At 41.1% G+C, this 9368-nt stretch overlaps 1 pseudogene; it reads right to left on the bottom strand.

Annotated features, from left to right (window-relative positions):
* Window positions 1-1432: 1432 nt before the first annotated feature.
* On the bottom strand, window positions 1433-8583 carry LOC109692186 (uncharacterized; annotated as a pseudogene).
* Window positions 8584-9368: the final 785 nt, after the last annotated feature.

Raw genomic sequence — 9368 nt, 5'->3', positions numbered from 1 at the left:
GCAGCATAGGCTTAGGAAGGCTGGCCAGGTGAGAGTGATGTGAGAGCTGAGGTCCTTGGTGGCTTTGAGGGTTGAGGTTGTGATGAAGAATCCTGTTGTATGGCTGTGTAGGAGGGGATATGCGAGATGAGACTGCTGAGTGGCTAAGGAGGTGGGGTATGTGTGTGGAAGAGTGGGAGAGTGGTGTAGACATTTATAAAGAATTCTCATTCTGAAATTCTTACATCATCCCTGGAAGGTACGCATGACTATTAACCATCTCTTTGTGTCAAGTAATAAAGTGAGGAGTTAGAGAGAGGAAGGAATTCATCCAATTTGCTGCAGGAAAAATGTGAGCTAGTTGGGCGTTGTGTTAAGCTGCTTTGTTTGTGCTAATTTGTTGTGCAGCTAGGCAAAACCCAATACAATGAGTAAATAAATTGATCTGTCTCAAAAATTCTAGACAGAAAAGCTGTATCCTAAATGATAGCCAGATTAACTTGACCTTCATAGTTGTATGAACTGCCTATTCAGCTGAATTTGTATCCTCTTCAGCTGCCTTTGAAGCTAAATAAAGCTACTTTGGCTATGGGATTTCTTTTGCTGTTGTTGCTATTTCTTTGTTTTGAGACAGGGTCTCACTATGTAACCCAGGCTGGCCTTGAACTGTATGTAGTCCAAGCTGGCCTGGAACATGCCATCCCTGCCTCAGCTCCTTAAGTGCTGAGATTATGTACTACTACATGCCTGGCAAACACAGAATTTGATTTAGTGTTTTCATTTTCTTAATTCCTTCAGCATTTCATTTTTATTGTTTTTTTTGAAATACAAATGAGTCACATTTTTATTACATATCACTTTAACAAGTTTGACCTTTTCAATATAAGGTGAGTCAATATAGATATTTTTAAATTTCCCTTTTCCAAAAAAGATACCTTTTTGTTTTGGAGGAACCAGCTCATCTCAAAGATATGCGGTATACATGCTATTACATTTTTATATGTTGGAGCATATCCTCTGAGTTAAAATTTGGTCCACTAAAATCTGTAAGTATTCCTCCTATGACAAAAATAAATTGAATATCGTAGTGGAAAAAAACAAGAAATATTTGACATAAGCCTGTAAATGTTCTTGAAAAATAAGTTAGGGGATTCCAACTATATGGTGGAGTACAAGAATCCATGTAGAACCAACCAACGGAACAACTGATCTGCTGCTCTTGGGATTGTTTTGCTTCGGGGTGGGGGGGGAGAGGTGTGTGAGAGGACCCAAGACTCACGACAGCCACAGAATCACTCAAAATGAACCAAAATCCAACATAGAATAATCCACGATCCCAGTAGAATAACTTCAACCCTTGTTCAATACTTAGAAAGCGGTTTGGAAGCTTAGGACAAGGACCTCAGCAGGAACAATACAGCACGATTTATGAGATTTTTAAGGTAAGAAGACTTCACCATGGTACCTTAGTTTCCAGGACACTGGGGACAACAAAACATGCAAAGTAAGAATAAATCCAAGTTGTATCACCTTCCACCATCCTTGGGAGTCTTAAACCCAATCTTGGCTGTGTGCAGGGGTTTCTTCTTCTTCATTTTCAATGTAAATACTTTCTCTTTGGGACACCAGCAGCGTCACTCTTCCAGTTTCTCCTCAGCACAGGCTAAGCATAGAGGAGTGCTTCCCTTGGTGTCTTGGCTGTTTGTGGATGTTTTGTGGTACAGAAGGCTACGAATCATTTTCAGATAACCTTTGGCTGCTGCGTGGTGATGGCTGTAGCCTTGTGATGGTCCTCAGCATCTGGATGAGCCCTACCATATGGCTCTAGGACAGCAGTCTCATATCTGTTTTTCAAAGCTGGGTAAGGTAGGGGAGAAGAGCCATAATCTCATCAGCCAGCAGAAGCAACAGTATTAAGAGAAGATCAACTTGCATCGTCTCTGGCACTCATTGTCACTCCAAGTTTCAGCAAGAACTCAACAGTTTCTATATGTCCGACTGAATGTGCCCAATGCAGTGCGGTTCTGCTGTTCTGGTTGGTTCTTATAGCCAGGGATTTATGGGCCAGCATGCTGTCTTTAATTCCTCTAGCTTCCTCCTGCAGGCCAAGTTGAACACTATTAGCTTAGACACGTCCTCTCCATTTTGCTTTCCCAGGACCTCCTTCTCATTCATTCTTGACAACAACCAGGCACTAACATGTGTTAGAGAAACTGTGAAGAAATTGGGGCTCTCAGATTGTTGGTGTGAAGATAAAAGTGTAGGAAAAGAGTGAGGCTAAATATATCTTGCACCAGTGGCTCATGTCTGTAATCCTAGCTACTCAGGAGGCAGACATTGGGAGGACTGAGGCTCCAAGCTAGCCTAGGCAAAACCTTTGTGAGAGTCCCATCTCATGCAATAGCTGGGCGCAGTGGTGTAAGCCTATCATCCCAGCTACTGTACAAAGCATAAATAGGAGAATCACATTCCAGTCCTGTCTGGGCAAAAAGCAAGACCTATTTACAAAATAACCAGAGCAAAAATAGCTGGAGGCATGGGTTCAAGTGGTACAGCACCTGCCCAGCAAGCACAAAGCCCTGAGTTCAAACCCCAATACCACCACCAAAAGAAAAGGCTAAACATAGTTACCATGTGGTCAGAAGGGAAATGGTCAAACAAAATGATTATAGAAATATTGTATATAATAGCCAAAAGGAGGAAGAATAACCCAAATGTCTACCACCCAATGAATGGATAGAGAAAATGTGGTATATCTATATAACAGAGTATTTTTGGACAATAAAAAGGAATAAAGTATTAATACATGGTACAACAGGGAAGAACCTTGAAAAACTTATGGAAAGTGAAATAAGCCAGACACAAAAGACCACATGTCATATTATTCTATTTCTAGGAAATGCCAGAATAGGCAAATCAATGGACGCAAAATGATTAGAGGATGCCAATGGCTGGGGAAAGATAGTGGAATGGCACTGATGGGAGCAGACTTTCTTTTCAAGGTGATGAAAAGGTTCTGAAATTAGAAAGTGGTGATGGCTGTAAACCTTGTGGGTATATTAAAAACCACTAAGTTGTATACTTTAAAAGAGTGAATTTTCCCAGAGGAGGTGGTATATGCCTATACTCCCAGCACTCAGGAGGCTGAGACAGGAGGACCACAAGTTTGAGGCTAGTCTGGACTACATAACGAGACCTGTCCCAAAGAAAAAGGGAAAGAAAGAAAGGGGGGGGGGGGAAGAAGAGAGAGAGAGAGAGAGAGAGAGAGAGAGAGAGAGAGAGAGAGAGAGAGAGAGAGAGAGAGAAAGAAAGAAAGGAGTGAATTTTATGCTACATAAATTAACCACATTAAAGAAATAAAGTTTTGCTGGGCACCGGTGACTCATGCCTGTGATCCTAGCTAGTCAAAAGGCAGAGATCAGGAGGGTTGGAGAGTAGAAGCCAGCCTAGGCAAATAGTTCTCAAAAAACACCCATCACAAAAAAAGGGCTGGTGGAGTGGATCAAGGTGTAGGCCCTGAGTTCAAACCCCAGTACTGCAAAAAAAAAAAAAAGTTTAAAAACTATTTTAAGTAAATAATGTTATATATTATTATACATGTTTGAGTTTATATATAAGGTAAACTTCTAAGGGCTGAATTTTTACATTAAAGTATGTTAAAAATAAAAGGAAGGTGAGCACTCTAAATCTTTTTTGGTATTTTTGTCTTTTGAGACAAGGTCTCACTATAGTCCAGGCTGGTCTAAAATTTATGGTCCTCCTGCCTCAGTTTCCTGAGTGCTGAGATTACAGGTTTGTGTCACTATACCCAGCTAGTAATTTTTTTGGAGGGAGCAGTACTGGAAATTGAATTTAGGGCCTCACCCTTGCTAGACTAATGCTCTACTCCTTGAGCAAGCTCCTAGTCCCCAGATAGTTCTTTTAATCTGAGGGATGTTAAAGGGTCTTCCTTAGAGGTGACCCTTTAACAAGTTGTAAGAGCTCCTGCAGCCCCATACCATTGCCAATGGGACAAACAGTTCAGTCATTGTGAATCTCATAATGTCTCATTATAAGTTTTTTTTTTGGTGGGACTGGGATTTGAGCTCAGTGTTTCATACTTGCAAAACAGGTGTTCTACGACTTGAGCCACACCTCCAGTCCATTTTGCTCTGGTTGTTTTTTGGAGATGAGGTTTCACAAACTATTTGCCAGGACTGGCCTTGAACCATGATCCTCCCAATCTCAGTCTCCCAAGTAGCTATGATTATAGGCATGAGCCTCCAGCACCTGGCTCATTATAGTTTTATTTACCATTTCTTTTATGTGTAAGAGTGAGTAGCATCTTTTTCATATAATTTTAAGACATTTTACTTTTCTTTGAATTCTATTCTTCTTCACCTGCTTTTCTATTGGGTTGTCAGTCTATTTCTTATTGAATTTTAAGAACTCTTTACATATTGCTAAAATTAGCCCTTTAGTGTGATTTATGCATTTAAGCAATTTTACTAACTTACAAATTATGTTTTAAATTTGTTTTGGTATTTTTTGCCACGAAGGGAAAAATATGTTTTCATATAGGTGAAACTATCAAGTTCTATCATTTAAAAAATGACTGTTTACCTTCTTAACTCTGAGGTTTATATAAAAAAAAGTTTATTGCATATTTTATTCCAGAACATTTGCGGGTTTTGGAGTTTAACTTTTTAATTAGTTATTTCTTATACTCACTACAAGAAATTTAACCTCAAGGTATTCCAACTGTTGTAGGCAATCAGACATTCCTTCAAGAGTCTCCAGAGACCAATTTGGGTGGGGGAGGGGCAGGGGGCGGGAGAAGGGAGTGTTCATTCTCCAGCTCCAAGTCAGTCTCACGTATAACTCCACTGTCACTGGGACCCCGGACTGTCACTGGGACCCCTGGGCTGCTCTCCTGGGTTGATCTCTCTGTTCATGGATCCCATGTTCTTGTTTTCTTGGCTCTCTCCTCCATTATACTATTTCATTTTTCTTTCTGCTTCCTCCTTGCCCCCTGCAGAACTTGGACAGCTTTTTGATCTTGGATAAGTCCTACAACCAAAAATAAACAATGGTGGCTGGGGAGAGCTACACAAGAACACTTCTCTTCCCTTTCAGCTCCCTCTCTCAGCCACTCCCATTCCCAACTCTCAGGGCTTACTGTTCCCCACTCCTCAGCTACAAAGAAGGATTACATGATCATTCACACCAAAGCATGCAAGATGTCTTCAGGAATCAGAACAGGAATATTTAAAAAGTATTTATTCAGACTGGTAGACTGGCTCAAGAGGCAGAGCACCTGGCTAGCAAGTGTGATGCCTTGAGTTCAAACTCCAGTACCACCATCCAAAAAACAAAAAAAAAAAAAGAAGAAGAAAGAAAAAGCATTTATTCACCAGGAATACACAATGGCAAAAGAATAGTTTCTTCAACAAATGATGCAGGGAAAATTGGACAGCCACATGCAAAAGAATAAAATTGGAACCTTATTTTATACCATACACAAAAAGAAAATGAGAATGGGTTAAAGACTTAAGTGTAAGACCTGAAACAATAAAACTCCTAGAAGAAAATGAAAAAAAAGCAAAACTCCTTAGCCAGATGAGGTGGTACACACATGTATTTCCAGCTAATTGGGGTGCTGAAGTAGGGGGATCACTTGAGCCCAAGAGTTTGAGGCCAGCCGGGGCACCATAGCAAAGGAAACAAGCAATAAAATGAAAAACAACCTATAAAGTGAAGGAAAATATTTGGAGATTGTACATCTAAAAGTGATTAATTCCAAAATATGTAAGGAACTCAAACAACTCCACGGCATTAAATCAAGTAATCCAATTAAAAAATGGGCAAAGGACCTAAACAAGAAGTTTTCTAAAGAAGATATTCAGGGGGGAGAGGGAGGGGGCGGAGTGGGTGGTAAGGGAGGGGGTGGCGGCAGTGGGGAGAAATGAACCAATCCTTGTATGCACATATGAATAATAAAAGAAAAAAAAAAAAGAAGACATTCAATAGGTACATGAAAAGGTGCTTAACACCTCTTCATCAAGGAAGTGCAAATCAAAACCGCAAAGAGATATGAGCTCACACCTGTTAGGATAGCTGTCATTATAAAGAAAAGAGATAATCTGGGCATGGTGGCACAGGCCTGCAATCCCAGTATTCGGGAGGTTTAGGAAGGAGGATTGAGAGTTTGAGGTAAACCTGGCTACATAGTGACACCTTGTCACCAAACAATGATGATGATGATAAAAATATGACAAGTGTTCAGTGTTGGTGAGGGTATGAAGAAAAGGGAACTTTGTACTCTGGTGGTGGGAATGTAAATTGGTACAGACATTATTGAAACAGTATGATGGTTCCTCAAAAAAATTAAAATTAGAACTGCTATATAATCCTGCAACCCCACTTCTGCATATATATCTCCAAAAGAATTGAATATAGGATCTCAAAGAGGCATTTTCACTCTCATGTTCATTGCAGCATTATTCACAATAGTCAAGACATGAAAACAACCTGAGTGTGTTGGGGATAAGTGTATAAAGAAAATGTGGCATATATATGAAAATATAATACAGCATTATTCATCCATGGAAAAGAAGTAAATTCTGATATTTGCAACAATATAGATGAGCATGGAGGACTTATGTGAAATAAGTCAGACAGAGAAAGGCAAATACTGCATGGTCTCACTTGTGTGTGGGATTCAGAAGAGCCATGTTTACAGAAACAGAGAACAGCATGGCAGGTGCCAGACTGAGTGGTGGTGCAGGAATGACAAGATGCTCAAAGGGTACAAACTTTCAGTTATCAGATGATTAAGTTCTGGAGCCTGTAATATACAGCCCAGTAGCTATAGCTGACCTCACTGCATACTTGAAAATTGCTAGGAGGGCAAATGGAGAATGCTCTCAGCACACATACCCACTAAAGGTCACTGTTGGGTGGTGGACGTGTTAACTAACCCAATTGTGGTAATCACTCCACAGTATGTAAATCATCATGTTGGACTTCTTTTTTTCAGTAGTGGAGATCGAACCCTGAGCCTGTGCTTGCCAAGCAAGCTTTCTCTAACTTGGGATATACTCCCAGCCCCACACGGAACACTTCATATAAAACTGTCACAATAAATCATCATGTGTACATCTTAAATAATTTTATCTGTCAATTACACCTCAACAATGCTGGAAAAAGTGCTTATAATGTAACATTTAAAAAACAGACAAAAATAGAAAGAATAGCACAATAAACTTCTAGGTACCCAGCTGTAGCACGTATGAACATGTAGACAAACTTATTCCATCTATCTCTTCATTCATTCCCCATCTCCATCCCCCACTCTTCACACATATTGGATCCTTTTGAATCAAACCCCTATCTTGTTTCATTTTACTTGTGAATATTTTAATAGTTTTAAAAGATAAGAATAGAACACACACTATACCATAATCACAGTTAAAAAATTAAAAATAATTTCTTAGCACCATCCAGTGTTTAGATTTTTGATATATCATAATTTTTTAAATTGTTAGTCTGTCTCAATCAAAATGCAAACAAGGATGCAAGGTGTGGCTCAAGTGGTAGAGTGCCTGCTTTGGAAGCCAGAAGTCCTGAGTTCAAATCTCAGTCTTGCCAAAATGTAAAAAATGCAATTGTAAAAAAAAAAAAGCAAACAAAATTCACACATAGCATTTAATTGCTGTACCTCTTTAGTCATTTTCAGTCTAAAGGCTTCTCTTCTCCCTTTTTTTCTTCCTCTTGCAATTTATTTGTTGCTGTTGTTTTTCCTTGCAATTATTGGTCTATATCTGGGGTTGGCTACATTCTAGAGTTTGCTGATTGCAACCTTAGGATGTTATTCTACCCAGAGGACTAGCACTCAGGTCTAGCACTCAGGTGAGGGAATCAGTTCAATGGAAGGGCAGCATGTCACCCTTTTCCCTTGCTGTATCAGTGCCCTGACCACAAGTGCCAGGAAAGTGCTTGGGCCCTCCCAAGTGTGTGGAATGCCAGAGAACAGAGTGGTTGGCCAGAAGGTGAAGTGTAGGGTGGGAAGTTTAGATGAACCTGAGGAAGACGCTTCTTATGGTGCCAAGAGGGCTGCTGAATAGAATTTGAACAAGACGACAATAACTCAGGGTCAAAGTGGCTTCACAGTTCATAGAAGTTGTCTTGTTTAATACTGCATCATTCTCTGGTCTGTGTATTATTGGCTCCCTTTATATACAAGAAGACAATCTTAGAACAGAAAAGCAGCATAGCCAAGATCATGGAATAAGTGGTAGATTCCTATCATACCTAGTGGAGCCTAAACTGCCATTTGGCAGTACATCTAGGAGAAAATTCAGACACTGGAGGGTGAATCTCTTTTCCTGCACTTCAATACTGGTCCACCCACCCATCCATATATCCACCCATCCACCTCATCCATCCATCCATCCATCCATATATCCACCCATCCCTCCATCCATGCATCATCCATCCATCCATCCATGCATCATCCATCCATCCATCCATCCATCCGTGCATCATCCATCCATCCATCCATCCGTGCATCATCCATCCATCCATCCGTGCATCATCCATCCATCCATCCATGCATCCATCCATCCATCCATCCGTGCATCATCCATCCATCCATCCATGCATCATCCATCCATCCATCCGTGCATCATCCATCCATCCATCCATGCATCATCCATCCAACCATCCGTGCATCATCCATCCATCCATCCATGCATCATCCATCCATCCATCCGTGCATCATCCATCCATCCATCCATGCATCATCCATCACTCATTCTTTTCCTTGGCTATCTGCTGCCATTACTTGAGAAAACATTATGACCCAGGCGCTGAGGAAAATGCTGGGGACTCAAGGCTGAAATAGACTCATCCTTTGTCCTCAGGGCGGTCAGGACTAGTGCAGAGATGTGCGGGGGGAGATGCTGATGTGGGGTTCCTGCCATGCTTTTCTCACAGAAGAGCAAAAGGGAGCTGGCTACTGGGGTCCCAAGTGGGAGTCAGAGAGGACATCTCAGAGGAGGATACGTGTGGCAGGATTCATAGGAATCAGCCAGGCAGGGTGAAGAGGATGAGGGGTGGGAGGGACCAAAGAGACCTTAGCAGGGTAGCTACAGGTGCATAGGTGTGGGATCTGGGGAAAGTGGAGCCCGTGGGAGGAGTGGGGAGTGCTTCAGGATGGCTAAAGCAGAGGATGTGAAGAGCAAGGATGACTGTAGACCTTGTGGGCCCCAGACACTGTTATTTTCCAAGGCCCCAGCCCATCATATCATGCACAGTTAAATTAACCCACATTGCATACTAAATGAATTGTATATCTACCTAACAGTGGTGGCCAGTTGCAAAGACAGTTGATAATACTTCATTGTGTA

The sequence above is a fragment of the Castor canadensis genome, chromosome 13, assembly GCF_047511655.1.
Source record: "Castor canadensis chromosome 13, mCasCan1.hap1v2, whole genome shotgun sequence".
Taxonomy (NCBI): Eukaryota; Metazoa; Chordata; class Mammalia; order Rodentia; family Castoridae; genus Castor; species Castor canadensis.
Note: the sequence above shows the minus strand (reverse complement) of the source record. Positions and strands in the feature narration are given on the sequence as shown.